Below are 14,150 nucleotides of genomic sequence, written 5' to 3'. Positions count from 1 at the left end.
CCTCTCTGCAGGAAACTTGGTACACAGTCAATGCATCGCAGTTCTGGAAGGAAGTTACAATCAAGGACTCAGGCTCCCCTAGCCAGCTGGGTGTGCATACACAAATCTGCATTCCTAGCCCAAGGGCCACCATTCAGAAGCCTCTTTATCTGGGCCACTTGGCAAAAGTCTTCCTCAGATGCCTTTGTGTAGACTTCTTTACTGGGGGGAGGAGGGGAACCTTAAAGACACTTTTCTCTATTTTGACTAAGTACTCAGTACTTTTCCACTCTTAGCCCCTCTCCCTTGTCCTCTTCCAGCCTCTAGGTCCACACGACTGCACTGTTTGTTCAGGGCCCCACCCACAGAGAGATGACACCCATATACGTGCTGATTCACCTTCTCAGCAGGTGAGCCATTCCAGGTACAAATGGAAGAGGGAGGAGTTGGTGCTCTCTCAAGTTCAGCTACTTCAGCTTCTTGCCTATGATATTACAGTGAGTGCTTAAAGGCTTGGCTGTTGCTTCCATTCTGACTTGTCATCTCAGTTGCCCGCAATAACTCCTAGCAGCTCAGTGCCATCAGGGTCAACTGAGCTTTTCATAGTTGCTTCATATTTGTGAAGCTGGTGGTGGAAAACAGGGTTTAAAAACATCTTCTCTTTGCAAAGTCTTCTGTGAGGATGAAGACCATTCTCAGCAATTAGACTGCTGACATTCCAAAAAATGTGGACATCACTCTGAAGGGACACATAGTTACTGTGAAAGGCCCCGGAGGCACCCTGAAGACAGACTTCAATCACATCAATGTAGAACTCAGCCTCCTTGGAAAGAAAAAGAAGAGGCTCCGGGTTGACAAATGGTGGGGAAATAGAAAGGAACTGGCTACCACTCACACTATCTGCAGTCATGGAACGACCATGATTGAGGGTGTTACACTGGGCTTCCATTACAAGATGAGGTCTGTGAACGCTCACTTCCACATCGAGGTCATTATTCAGGAGAATGGTTCTCTTGTTGAAATCAGAAATTTCTTGGGTGAAAAATACATCCGCAGTGTTTGGATGAGATCAGGTGTGCTTTTTCAGTTATCTGAAGCCTGGAAAGATGAGTTAATTCTTGAAGGAGATGACATTAAACTTGTATTAATTTTAGCTGTTTGATTCAGCAAGCCACAACAGTTTTTAAAAAAAGATATCAGAAAATCTGGGAATGGTATCTAGTTTTCTAAAAAAGAAACAGGACAGCAGCCTGATAAATAAGATCTAAATTGCCCAGCTACAGAAACAGTAAGATGCAGGGTGATTCCTCAGACTTATTTGTGACATTTTAAAGTGCAACTAAATGAAACAAAACAAAACAAAGCATTATCTCCCTGGGTCTCTAGTTGGGTGTTTTCAAGATCCTACATTTCTCCAGTGGTAGGAGTTGTCTAATGATAGGAACACAGGATGGTTTCTTCCTGTCTCTTTATGCAACATGTGCTGCAGTTTACAGGACTCATTGTCCTTTCCCAGTAGTTCTAAGGCTTTTGCAGCAGAGAAGCATCTGAGTGGTGCTTTGTATCTTTCTTTTGAACAGCAGTTCTTCCCCTCTTCCATGACTATTGATCGATGATTCACTCACTCCACCTTGCATGCCTTGCTGAGGTCCATGGAGAAGAGCCTGCCTATGGGCCCAAATGACTGGCTTACCTCATTTTACTGCACTTCACAGCTGGTGCATTTTTAAAAAAACTGAAGTCAGGACCTTTCACCAGCAAAAATATGATGACATGCTTTCTTGCAATACTTGCTTTATTATGGATGTCCTGCAATATTTCTGAGGTATGCCAGTGTTCACTTTATTGCAGTGGTTTGGAACTGAACCCACATTATCTCCAAAGTATGCTTGCCTGTATATGTTTCTTCAATGGTCATGAGTTCTATATCTGTACACTAGGCCAGACTCAGCTTTTAGTAATTCACTAATATTTTTTTCCTATTTTTCTTTCTCAGTTGTGTAGGGTCCAGCCTACCATCCTCCCATATTCTGCAAGTGTTCCCCTCTTGTTTCCCCCTGGATTTAAACTATTTTCCCTATTACTTCCGCTGTCTCTTGGGTTCATGAAAGGTTGTGATTTTGTATTATCTAGCTTTTTCTATTGTTTGGAAGTGTTGCTCTTTCCAGGTTTCTACATTCCAGGCAGAAACAGAATCTCTTATATTTTGATGGACGCATTTACTTGTGTGTGCCCTTTCATTTCTAAGAGTATCACAAAACATATTTGGCTGCCTGGCCAGTTCTGACCAAGCCATAACATACATGACTTCTAGCAAATATTTATTGTTTTGTACAATTTTGGACACTAATAGACCCCAAAGCATTATGTGCCCTGTGAAACTACCACTTAGGTATTTTCAGTCCCCTACTATGCCCTTATCTGTGTGTGACACAAGGTATCACATAGATGTCCCTTATATATCTCCAGCGGGTATTACTGGTAATGTCATAATCACATCCAAACTGACCTCCCTTGAGGCTCGTCATGTTCCATTTGCACTTTCTTTAAATGCATACGATTAACATTCACATTCCATATACTCCAAGTAGCAAATAAACTTCTGACATGCTAGGAAGGCAGCTGCAATCAGCTTTCAGTCACACCCAGGCAGCTATTTTAGTAATGCATCATCTTGATTAATAGCCGCCCACAGTGACTGAAGCTCTGCCGGTCAGTGTTCTCCACCCTCTATGATTCATTGATAGTATTTTTCTCAGGTCATCAGAGAAATAACTGAGATGGTAAATATAGACTATAAACAGTGAATCAAATTATACAAGGTGGCTACTGATAAGATGAGTCATCAGTGGCATTATGCCACACTTAAAAAAAAATCTAGATGGAGATTTTGGGCAGAGTGCATAAATCAACAAGAATCCAATTCCTCTTTTCTGGTGAAAACAGATCCAGAAAATTTCTCCATCATCTACCACAACTGAATGCTGGATTTGACAGAGATAGCTAACAGTATTGTTCTCTTGCTCTGAGACGCTCTGTGGTAATAATCTGATTGCATTCTTACCTGAGATCATCATTCAGTTATGAACATATTTTGCCTGCCACACTGTCCCCTATTTCAATTTTCTGCTTATTTTGATCAAAATGTTTTTCACCATTGTGCAATTTTTCTAGCTCAGATGTACAGTGAGTACGTGGGTTGAGCAATAACAGCATGAATAGTAATGCTTTTCTTTTCCCTAGTCCAGAAGGATGTCAAAGTTTTGATAGGTAACAAAAATGGAGATAGGTGCATAACAAGAGCATTTCATAGAAAAGGTTGTTCCTTCTCGTAAGCCCTATTAGTATGTTTTCCAGAATTTCTATTTAAGTATGCTTAAGGTAGATTTTATAGCTCTCTCTCTCTTTCCTGGGTGTCCCAAATAGAAAAGAAATAGGTTGCAGGCCTAATTCTTTTTGCTTTTCAGTAATAAATGTTCACAAGCACAGACAAAGAATATATGCTGAATAAAGAATTATTTTAATGAATTTGTGCTATTCATGTGATTGGATTTATATCTACTGTGTACATGTTATCCTATCTAATAGACAAACATGGTAACTGACTGCACCTTCGCTACGTCTCCAATTGGCTAATCAGCGAGATATGCAAATTAACCATCAACAAAGATGGCGGTTAATTTGCATATGTAGGCACAAAGCAGCGGGGCAAAGACCAAAGGCAGCTCCATCCAGAGCAGCAAAGACTTGAAGGCGGCTCTGGGTGGAGCAGCAAAGACTGAAGGTAGCTCTGGCCTGGAGCAAAGGCCTGGGTCCCGGGTGCCAGAAGAAAGCCGGTGCGGGCAGCCAGGGGAAAGGAAGGCCTATTGCATGAATCTTTTCGTGCAACAGGCCTCTAGTTAATGAATAAAGATAAATCTGGGCCATATGCATGAAATACACATGCCTTTCTACAGACCAATATAATATTCTAACAATCAACATGAAGAAACAGCTATAATTGGTTTTGAATGCAGCTAAGTGTTACTGCTTAATCAAGATTTATAAATACCTATGCAGTAAATAATGCTATTTACTCTGTTAAGTTATGTATAAAATACATATTGTGTGCATTATACATAAATAATACAAACATGATTCTGTGTGTGTGCACCAATTGCTATAAATACTTTGTGCATTTCCTATGGCTGATATTGGCTGAGAAATAGATGCAATATGTATTGATAGCTCTAAAAATCCTCTTGTTTGGATAGGTGGCAAACTTCTTAAATAAGTAATATGTTGATTGAGTGGAAAGATATGGAAAATAGGAATTAAAAACAGTAGATAGAGGTATTGCAAGAAAGTATTCAAACTCACATTGTTAAGGGAAACATAAATTACCAAAATATTTGTAAAGTCATCATAAATGGAAAATAAGAACCCCCCAAAAAGGTTTTTTTACCTGTGATTATATAACCAAATAAATGATGTGTAATAGATGTAAATGCTTTTGAAAAAATATTACCTTCTTGAATTTAAATTATTGTACTTTCCTAAACTATCTTAAATCCTCATTCTTTAAATATATATTTTTTAGGCCATACTTACCATAGCTGGAAAATTCCACTCGGCCATGAGTTAAAGAAATAACTTTTTCTTCTTGTTCATTTCAACCAACATTATGTTCTTGATCTCTCTGAAAGTTTTCCTAAAGATTTACAGTGCTCTGGCTACAAGGCCAATGTCAGAGTTCAGATTATGGCAAAGCAGGCATATTTCTCTATAATAGAAACTATCAAACATTGGAAGAGAAAGATTAAGCACTGTAAATAAACTTAGACAATCTGGTCACCCCAGATAATATTGGAATTATGTTCTCTGCCCTACTCCAGTCTTTTATTCATAAGGGGAACATGAAAGACACAAAGTTTTGTATGTCATTATTAAAAAAAAAATTATCAAAACCCTGGATAATATCACTAAAACAGTTGATCTGTTCACTAGAGAAGTAATCCAAATGGGAAAGACCATGAATCAAAAGTTAGGAACACAAGATATTTTTTCTTTTATCTTCACCCAAGGATATACTTATTGATTTGAGACAGAGAGAGAGAGGAAGGGAGGGAGGGAGAAAGGGAGGGAGGGAGGGAGGGAGGGAAGGAGAGAGAGAGAGAGATAGCCAATGGCTGCCTCCTGTACCTGCCCTGACTGGGGATCAACCAACAGGTATGTGCCCCAATTGGGAATCTAACCTGTAACCTTTGGGTGTACAGGACAATGTTCCAATGAACTGAGCCACTTGGAACATTGGCACAAGATATTTTCTTGAACTCATCTCTCAGAGAAAATAATTTTCCTTATATCCCTAGAGATCTCTCTGGACTATTTAGGAAAAAAAATTGAAAAATAAATTAACTGTTAAACAACCACCAATATTTAGAACCAATATTTTTTGGGGGAAAGTCAGGGTTAAGAACTCTACTTAGTTTGTTTTTAAGATCCCCTACTGAGTTTTGCTTAACTTTATAATAAATTTGTTTATTATAACTCTTCTTCATTGGGTTCTTCTGTTCTGCTCCTTAGGTTGGAAAATTTCCCTTGAACAGTTGCAGACTGTGGCACTAAGGTCCTTTCCCCAAAACTACTGATGTTGCAAAAGTTTATTCCTAATCTAAATATTTCCACAGAATTTAATGTCCTGGGAATTGGTTTTCGATACAATGCACCCAGGAAGATAAACTTTCAAGGATATTTTGCAGCTACAGCTGAAAAGAGAGAACCGCAACTCTTATTGTGGCTGTGTTCTAACTGTGAGCAATGCCGTCTATAGTCCCCGTATTCCATTTCAGGCTCAACTAACTGTGCTGATTTTTGAACTATGTTATAGGCTTAGAAACAACTTTTATCAGTTGCTGTTTCTCTAAATACATCATAATTAGGATGAGGACCAGTGTTTGGGTACCTATGACCATTTCTGTCATAATATTTGCTTGTCTTTGGGTGCAATTTGGAGACAACAAATATTAAAGATACACAGGAAAATCTTCAACATTTGCTGCACACTGGTGCTTGCATAAATTATTTTATAGCAATACTAGGGGCCCAATGCATGAATTTGTGCACCTTGAAAGGCACTGTGGGCTGCAAGGCTGCGGTGGGCACAGGGGCGGGTCTTGGCCCATCCTCCTCGACCCTGTCTGGCCCCTCCCACCGCAGCCCCAGGTCCCCTGCCAGCAGCCCCACTCCTGCCACCACTGCCGGCCCTGCTAACACCCGCTGACAGCGTGGAGCTATTGGGGCCAGCACCAGCAGCAGCTCCAGCGCTGTTAGCGGGTGCGAGCAGAGCTGGTGCCGGCAGCAGCAGGTGCAAGTGCCAGGCGGGACTGCGGCATGCAGGAGCAAAGAATTTTCAGTAACCACCAGAGGCTCGCCTGGATGACAGCAACCAGCGGCCACCTTGGTCTGGTGTCCCTCCTTACCTGCTCTGCCAACCTGCCACGGCTAATGCCCACCATGTTCTGTGGTCTGCTGCCTGCTGCTGACACCTGCCATGGTCTTCGTGCGCCCCCTGGTGGTCAGTGCACCTTATAGCGACCGGTTATTCGGTTGTTTGGTCTATTTGCATATTAGGAATATATATATATATATATATTCTAAATCTGCACTTTATTCCATTTATTCCATTATTCAGACAACAGTAACATGCAATTTGTTTCATAATTTTGATTTATTGACAAAGCTGAGGCCTAGATTTTACCCTTAATTATATATATTATTTCTTTTCTTATTGGAACCAACTTTGTTTACTTCCTACATGACTTCATCATTTATCCTTTCTCTTAAAATACCGTAAACATAGTGTCAACACTTGGTCTTTATTCATGTATTTACACTATGCTTTACAAAAAAAAGAGTAATGATGGTGATGATGATGATGATGATGATATTAATAATAGCTAACATTTATATAGCCAGGACCTGTGCTTAGTATTTTATACTTATTGATTCATATGTCCTACATAACAACTGTCTAAAGTTGGTAAAATTATCACTTACACTTTATGACTGGGGAAACTGAGACATGGAGCTATTAAGTAACATGTTTAAGGTCACATAGCTAGTAAGTGGAAATTTTTAAAAAGGTGAACGTTTTTATAAATAATTTCATAATTTACAAGTGACCATTTGATATCATTCCAAGTGATTCGCAGAACATGTATGCCGGAAACTGGTCCATCCTTGCTGCTTGACACGGTTGCTGCAGGAAAGAAACATCTGCACAGCATATGTCTCGGGGGACCTGGCGTATATGGCATACTGTTCTTGATGTGTTTGCTCCCCTTCTTGGCACTATGTGTTTTAACCAAGGTCACCTCTCCGAGAAAGGTTGTTTCCCCAGGTAGGGATTCTCCCCTGAAGTTAGAGAGGGAATAAAATCCCTTAACTAAGTGCCAGGTGGGTAGTTAATCACTTTAACTACGAACAATCACACTTAAGCTACATAATCTTTACTCCCTGGAATGGAGATAAGAAACGCCCTACCTTTGGAATAGAAATTAACAGGATTAAAATCAACTGGTATAAATACAGATGTAACAAGACAATAAAACACAGAACCTGGCGACCAAACCTGGCTTCAGAACCTAGCGAGAGAACATGGCGACAGAACATGGCAGGAGAACCTGGACAGAACCTGGCTGGAAAACCTAGCGAGAGAACATGGCAACAGAACCTGGACAGAACCTAGCTAGAGAACCTAGCTGGAGAACCTAGACAGAACCTGGCTGGAGAACCTAGCAAAAGAACATGGCTACAGAACCTGGCTGGAGATCCTAGACAGAACTTGGCTGGAGATCCTGGCTAGAGAACCTGGATAGAATCTGGCTAGAGAACCTGGCTATGATGATCGACTGAATGCCGCCTCCGTGTCATTCCTTCTTCGCTGACTCCGTCCACACTTTGGGGAACCCCTGGACCTGCTGAGGCTGGACCCCAGCACATGTACAAATTCAAACCACAGATTTATTGCTTGAGCACAGTGCTGAGAAATTTGTCTTCTAAAATAAAAGATACTCTTATTAACAGACTAAAGTATGTTCTATTTGGAAAAGCATACATATCACTTGATGTCATAAGACATATTATATTTGTAGACCACCTACATTAGATCTATGCTAGTGGGATACTACCTACAATGTATTTTGCTAATAATAAAAATATAAAAAATATTACTGGCCTACCTGGCTCATAGGGTTCCTATGAGTATGAAGGAGAAAACAGATTTTTTAAAATACTATAATTTTTAAACTTCTATATAACAGTTTTATGAATAAAATAGGTCAAATGGCAAAAAAAATAATAAAGCAGTAATTAAACCTTCAACTTTGGAAATAACATTGAATCTCTTTCAGAATTGATAGTTCCCGGCACATAGTCAGTATCACCTTTCTTTCTGAAGTAATATTGAGAATGAAACTGTTTCAACTAAATACCCACTTATGAAAATATGAAGATAAAATATTAACTGAGTTTACATGGGACCAATGAGCCAAGCAAATTACTAGCCAAAATTGTTGAGTTCTATTTCATGATAATATTTTACTATTAGTTAACTTATTGCCTTTCAGTTAATCACTGAAATTCTTTGAGAGTAAAACAAAAAGTTTTATAATCATAATACTAGTTTTTAAAAATCTAAAACTACTGCTCACTGCTTACCCAAATCTGGTATGTTTTTCAAATAATTATAGAACCAACTTTGCAAAAATGCAAATCACTGTTGATAAACAGTGATGACACACTTAACTACAGGAGAAAAAATCAGGTAAAAAACCATGAAGAAAATATAGTAACCTTTCTTTCCATTTATCCCCATTCACAACTGCCTTTTTCCTAAGTTAGATGCTCTAGCCTTCTACCAAACATGGAACTGAGCAGCATTTTTTCTTTTTATGTCTAATATAACGGAAATCATTTTTCTCGCCCTGGCTGGTGTTTCTCAGTGGTTAGAATATTGGACTGCCTGCCAAAGGGTTGTGGATTCAATTCCTGATCAAAAGCATGTATAGGGTTGCAGGTTGGATCCCAAGTAGGGGGCGTGCAGGAGGCAGCTGATTGATGGTTTTTCTTTCTTATTGATGTTTCTATCTCTCTATCCCTCTGCCTTTCTATCCCTTTAAAAAAAATCAATAAAGGAAATTTTACAAAAAGAATTCACACCAAGCAATTTGACATCTATTAAAAAAAAACAGAAAACTTCATGTTTGCTTTCTTTTGTTCTCTGTAACTTCAAGCCACAAATATTGGGTAATTTATATAATAGCAGTCCTGCTTACCACACATATGTCACAATATAATTCTCAACAAGACAAATATCTATGATAACATTGACTAAGTAACACCGAAGAGCTCCAAATCCCTGACTTTGAAAACTGTAACCTCTTAAGTAAAATTAGTTTGGCTTTCCATTTAGTTTCTATTTCCTTTCATTTAGAGAACTAGCTTTCAATGCTTCAGAGTAAAAGAAAATGGAATGTTTCCTTATTCAAGTACAGAGAGAGGAGGGATCAGGGAAGCTTCATTTGCTGAGCAAAATGACTGATATCTGATGTTTTGGTCTGAAATTAGGAACATTAATATATAAAAGGATCAAAGACAAATGATGAATTTAAAAGTATCAATTACATCAAAGAACATGAAATCATAGTTTACTTATTCATCCTATCTAGTTTTTGAAAATATGATTTTCACATACATATAAATATAAGGATATAAAGTAGTAGGTAGTTGAAATATGGTGATATAATAATAAAATAATTTACTGAGTACTTTCTAGACACATTACCATACATTCTGTATGCATCATTTATTTTAATCCTCCCAAATCTCCTCTGGCACATATTGTTAACCCTCTTTTACCACACAGGGAATTTAGGCCTGGGGAATGTAAGTAAGTGCTACTAAATGGTGGAGTCAATTGGAGCAGGCTATGCGATTTAAATGCACTGTGAGTGAAGACTAGCAGGTGAAGCCAAGAGTGAAGCTCCAGGCAGAAGCCGTAACAAAATACCCTGCAGATTTGCCAGAAGTGAGGGACAGATTTGGCCCAGATTTTCCAGGAAGGAAGTGTGGGAGATTTGATTTACAGGTTTTTCTTTTGTTGACAGAGTCCCTCTTAAACAAATACAAATTAATTGATGCCCAACATCTGCTTTTAAAATGTTACACGAGGGAACAAATAATTGGTAGGTAATTACAAAAACCTTCTGTTTTTAACATCTAAAAGGATTTGCATTTTTCTCAGTGGATGTGGCCTTGCTCTAAAATTGAAGCATTAGTAATACTAATGCAGTCTCCTATGTACTTTATTTTTAATGTTTTGAATCAACACAACAGCATATTCAGGTAGGGGTGCTTCACAAATAAGAAAGCTGAAGGTCACAGAAGTAAAATATGAATGTGAATCCAGGTTTGCCTGACTCCTAACACATCCTCTTACTCCCATAGAAATCTAGCCAAATTACTGAAGCAGAAATATATATCATTTTTGATAGGTTGTTTTATATTGAATTATAGTTAGCATACACATTTTATCTTACCTCTTTGGCTTAATTTATGAGTGATAAAAACATATCTAGGTTTATATATGTTATGTACTTCAATGTGATTTCTAACATAATATTAATAATAAATGATTCAATAAATGCAAAAATATATAAATAAAATACATATCAATCAAACATTTCAAGTTATCACTACCAATGATACTTCTGCATAAAAATGGGCAATAGTGTTTTGTAAAAAATCTGGGGTTGGGTGACTAAATTGGGGAATCTTAAGAAATCCTCCTCCTTTTCCTTCTCTCTCCTCTCATTATATCAGTATTGATATTCAAAGAAAAAAATTTAAAATGCATTCCTTCCCTATAGCGTTAATTAAATTTTTATTTCCATTAAAAATTAAAATGGCACATCCTTTTTCTTAGTTCTCTACCAAAAATATAATCTCTTAAAGAACTCAATCAGCTTCATTAATTGAGCCATACAAATAAAATTTAATTATTTCTGATAGGTAAATGGATTTTTTTAAGATTTACCATGAAGAATTTTTTGCTTTGAGAATATTAAAATTGAAATATTGAAGAAATGCAAATTGATCTTTTCAAGTAAATGATAATCTTCTGCAACTCCATAATTCTTTACCAGCACCTCAGTTAATATACTATTTAATATACTATTTAATATACTATTCAATATAATAGTATATTATATTTACTCAGATTTAATATACTATTAAATCTCTCATCACCTGTTCCTCTTCCACCTGTGAGTCACTGAAGATTTAGCTAATATATTTCAGAACCACATCCTTGGTGTTTTCAAAAATATTTCTAGGTTTTCAATTATTTTAGATTAGATGGTGCATGTGGATCAATTAATTAAGCACAACGCTCTACAGATATTTAAAATGATTGGTATAATTCCTGATTATTCAAGACTTCTATCTGGGAAAGAACATAGGGAATTCATGTACTAAATGCAAACAGTTTAATTTCAGATAGAGGTTTGTTTTACTTAATTTAATCAATATCTGATATGTACCTCTATCAATGTGTAGAAACTGGTAAAATCCTCAAGGACATATTGTGAGACTGGCCTGGCTGGGCTTGGCAGACAAAATTTCCATTTCAAATATCAACAGAATTGAATAAAGATGTACATATATTAAGGAAAACAGAGATATAAGTTTTTCTACATATCAAGAAATTATAAAAGTCAGTATTTTTTGTGAACTTTTTGTTTAGAGGGACCATTTTATGGCAGAACTTGTAAAGTGAAAGAAAAAAATGTGTCCACTTGTATTTGGGTATCAACTAAAATTTGTTCTAAAATTTATAAATCCGTAATAAAAGTAGTAAAATCTTAAGGGTAGAGAGGCAAATGCTAGCAAACAAGTAAAAAACAAGACAAAAACCCCAAGTAGCCAACAATAACATTATAGCAATAAGTCACATTGTAAAATTGAGCAGCAAGAAAACTCACTTCAGACATTGCCTCTGCAACGTTAGGTTCAACACTAAATTAAAAAATGCAATGAATTGTTTATAAGTTTTGATATGAAAATATTATGAACCAATAACTTAAATCTAGTTTTTTTCCTACACGAAGAACATAAAAATATTTCTCAAATATACAAAGGATTAGAAATAAGGCCACCTGCTCATTGCATATGAAAACATTATAATTGAAATACTGTAGTTATCTGACAAAATATGGAGAATTAAAGCATGGTGCAGACCAATACCCTTTAACATCCTGATCAAGGACCATCCAGTTTAACACTACAATTGAATTATAAGGGAGTGAAAGAATACAAAGATCAGAAGCTCTCAATATAAATCCTGGATAATTGTGACCTGAGACAAATCAATATCTCTTAGACTGCATAAATACACACATATACATATATACAACATAAAAATAATTATCATCATTCCTCACTGATGAATTTAAAAATTATCTAGAAACAGTAAGAGAAGTTTGTGCTTCTCCTTCCAGCAGGATTTTTATTAAAATACTAGAGGCCCAGTGCATGAAATTCATGCACTTGGGGTGGGGGCTCGGGGGAGGAGTCCCTCAGCCTGGCCTGTGCCCTCTCACAGTGAGGAAGCCCCATGATCGAAGAGGTAGGCCCAAAGAGGTAGGCCCCGCCCACTCATCTGGGGCTCCTCGATGGGTCGCCCCAAAGGGTAGGCCGGAGCCGGGGGTACCACCCACCCGTGCGCGTCCTTTGTGTATGCAGTCTTTTGGTGATTGCTCTTTGAGGTGTGAGGGCCTTACAGTGTGAGGGTGTGACGACCACATAGGCCAGCGGTTCTCAACCTTCCTAATGCCGCGACCCTTTAATACAGTTCCTCATGTTGTGGTGACCCCCAATTTCATTGTTACAAATTGAACGTAAAGCGTAGTGATTAATCACAAAAACAATATGTAATTATATATGTGTTTTCCGATGGTCTTAGGCGACCCCTGTGAAAGGGTCGTTCGACCCCCAAAGGGATCTTGACCCACAGGTAGAGAACCACTGAATAGGCTTTTTAAATAGGATTATTAATAGGATAGGTAAGCTTCTATATACATGAAATAATCATTTGTATTCGGTATAGCATATTCCATTAACTGGAAAATTCTTCATTCTTTATGACAAAAATTAATCCTTCATTCTTTATGACAAAATAATTGTTTATGACAAAAACTAATCCTAAAATCCAGAAAATAATGCAATTTGTCTTTGTTAAGGGAAATAAGTCTCTTATTTGAATCCAATGCCCAGAACCTGGCCCTTCATTCTATTCAAGCCCTTTTTCTCTATCTCCCATCCTGAAACAGGTAGGCTGGACCCCTTAGCCTATCATCCTTCTCTCCTTGGGCTAACTCTTCAGAAATATTAAGCTTTGTCTTATGTTTGCCCTTGTCATGTTCCTTGCTCCGAATATACAACATCTTTGTCCTCCACTAATTTCATTCTGCCTATGCTGTACAATACTGCTGGTGACTTTAGTCATTATTGGTGTTCCATAGCTCACCATGCAGCTTATTCTATGAATGGTAAATCATATTTTATTATATTCATATTTCTAAATTTACTTATTTTATGTGTTAATAATATAAAATTTTAGGTTATACATCTTTTAATATATTTTTGAAATGAATTTCAATGTCATTGAATTAAAGAGCAAGGAATGGGATGATGAATTTAAAAATCAAATATGATCTCAACTAGTTAGACATAGTCAATACTATAAATGTTTGGAAGTTCAGGATTGCTGTTCAATGCCCAGATGTAATCTGCCCTTAAGTACCTAATCTGACAAACATAAGCTCAGGTAACTGATGGATACAATACCAGAGTATACGATAGTAACACAATTTATTAATTTACATTAAGCTATTGAACTATCACAAAACATAGAAATACTTAAGAGTGCTGCAATTAGTATTGAAAGAGATAATGCATGTGAAGCCTGAAACATATTGAGCACTTGATATATATCACTCATCATTATCTTTGCCTTATTTCTTTTTGTTCAGTTACATAACAATTCAAATGATAACAATGTATAGTTTCTGGACATTTCTGATAATAAAATGACCATATTTAATATGCAATTTCAATGTAAGTGAAAATAT

At 37.2% G+C, this 14,150-nt stretch overlaps 1 pseudogene; it reads left to right on the top strand.

Annotated features, from left to right (window-relative positions):
- Positions 1–643: 643 nt before the first annotated feature.
- On the top strand, positions 644–1,414 carry LOC132211711 (large ribosomal subunit protein uL6-like; annotated as a pseudogene).
- Positions 1,415–14,150: the final 12,736 nt, after the last annotated feature.

This window comes from Myotis daubentonii, chromosome 11 (assembly GCF_963259705.1).
Source record: "Myotis daubentonii chromosome 11, mMyoDau2.1, whole genome shotgun sequence".
NCBI lineage: Eukaryota > Metazoa > Chordata > Mammalia > Chiroptera > Vespertilionidae > Myotis > Myotis daubentonii.
Note: the sequence above shows the minus strand (reverse complement) of the source record. Positions and strands in the feature narration are given on the sequence as shown.